We start from the raw sequence: 2476 nt of genomic DNA, 5'->3' as shown, positions 1-2476 counted from the left end.
TAGCCGTTTCGGAGTCGCCCGGCTCGTTCGGTACACAGCTCGGAATTTCGATGAAAAAAATTAGTTTCACGTATAAAAGTTTTTTCCTCGTATTCTACAGGGTTCAAAGGATTTTTTTAAGCCCAAAAAAAAAATGATTTTTTGAAAATTTTACAGTGGCGTTACCCCTTAATAAAAATTTTGCAGCCACTTCGCTCAACACGTTTCGTTTGGAATTCAGCATACTTTTACTTTGCTGGAAATCATGGCGACCGCTGAACAAACATGTTGAAAAGTTGAGTGCGTTTAGGACTGTTCAGCAGATAATCATAAAACGGTTTCAAAACTGTTGCCTTCTGCTGCGCAATGCTGCCTTACTTTGCTGGAAATCATGGCGACCGCTGAATAAACATGTTGAGTCGCTGAGTGCATTTAGGACCGTTCAGCAGACAATCATAAAACGGTTGCAAAACTGTTGAGTCTGCTGAACGCACCCATTGCATCGATTATTTTCGGATTTGCAACACAAATTTTGAAAAATATTCCCAAATTAAAAATAATCGGCACGCACTCATAAATATATTGGATTAAAAGTATAAAGGGATTTTTTCCCAATCCAATATTTGAAATAAATTTACTTAAAGTACATAATAAACGTTATTTTAATACTTTGATACTAAAATAAACTTTGACCGTTATAGGCGCTTTTTTTTAATACTTAGTTATGATATGTATACATTCATACAAACGATCTTGTTCCTATATAAATTTTATAGCATTTTTATTAGTCATCTTTAATTGTTTCGTAGAAGAAATAACACTTTGTCATACGAAACCTTTTTAATTTCTTTTTTTTATGAAGTTACGAAGATTCCTATAGAACTTATAGATTTTTTGCAATTTAACTTTTTTATAAATATAATTATAATAAATAGATATATAAGATTATCTGTTGATCTTTATTTGCGATGCAAAAATAAAAGAATTATAATTATTAAAAATATAGAAACATTCCACCGGATGAATGAAATTACACAAAGGAATTGTAGTTCTTCATGAAAATTTCTGCAAATTTCAATCCGAAGTGTTAAAATAAAAAAAGAAGTAAAGATAAGGAAATGTAAAGATTATAAATCTTTAAATGATATCACAGTATATAAATTGTGATGATATCTAGTCATATCTAGTCTTATATTCGATAACATGATTTTTTTTATCGACAATCTTACATCCGACCGATTCTCAATTTATTATGAAGTTTTTATCATATGTATCGCAACGAGATTCGAGACACATATATCAAGCGATTATAAGCTTATTGAAATAATTAGAGCGTCTCAACGTGCGCAATCATCCGACAACCTCGATGTCGTGAACAAAAAATCATGGAAAAATAAACACAGATTTTCACGTTGCTCAATTCGCGGATTCGCGCAATTGCTTGTCTATGAACGAGAGCGATAAGTCGACCGAGCGCGAGCGATAAACATAAAAGGATATAAGTATCAGAGCTGTCGCGGAACGATGGAAATCATCTCTTTCCACCCAATTTCTTTCGCGAGGTTAGAGACGAGGGGTCTGACGAAATCGACCTTGCGTCGCGTCACAACGGCCTAGTTGTGACAGCTTTTCGCAATGCCGCGCGCCGAAGATAAAGAGATCGCTGATTCGGTGAACTGCATCGCCGAGTATCTACCTTCAAAACGGTTCAAACATGAAAATTATCCATTAGTTAACGCGGTATCGCGCAACGATGCCATGATTGAAACGTTCCCCATGTTTTATGCCACGAATATATGAAAAAATAATTATATTTTCTTATTATTTCTTTCTTTTTCCCTTTTTTCTAATTATTTCCTTTCTTTGCCAAACAGTTTAATAAAAGACAATCATGTAAAATAAAATCTCATTCGAATTTTCCGCTATTTTAGCTTCTGTGTATCGTGCGCTCCTAATACGTGAACGTAGCTCTTGAAATCTGAATTCGCGACTCATTTCAGTTTGATATACTTTCCCCGTGAAAGGCGGGAACTTTGAATCAGCAATCTCCTCCTAACCTCCTGGTGAATTCTGTTCCCCTGATAACTTTGACGATTTTTCGAAGGTATCGAGCGAAAGCACGTGTTTCAGCTCTCGCCTAACCTCTTGTGCGATTGTTTGAAGAGATGAATTTACATGAATACAGAAATGACTCATCTGTGTATTGTATGAAAAATAAAATAATGTATAGCGTGTATATGTAATGTATATGTATATTATTACACGAATAATGCATATATCATATATTCCAGACAACACAAAATCCAAAATTGAGACATAATTAAGACGTCTTAAAAACGCCTTTTAGACATCTTTGAGACATCTTTTGCAAAAATGCTTTTGCAAAATTCTTTAAAACCCAGTAAACGAGAATGGATTAAAATGGATTGAAATTTGTCTATCCGAATATGTATTTTAAATAGCGAAAACTTTTTTTTGGATTCAATTGGATACAATT

This window comes from Mycetomoellerius zeteki, unplaced genomic scaffold (genome assembly GCF_001594055.1).
Source record: "Mycetomoellerius zeteki isolate Tzet28-1 unplaced genomic scaffold, Tzet1.0 scaffold62, whole genome shotgun sequence".
Lineage (NCBI taxonomy): Eukaryota > Metazoa > Arthropoda > Insecta > Hymenoptera > Formicidae > Mycetomoellerius > Mycetomoellerius zeteki.
Note: the sequence above shows the minus strand (reverse complement) of the source record.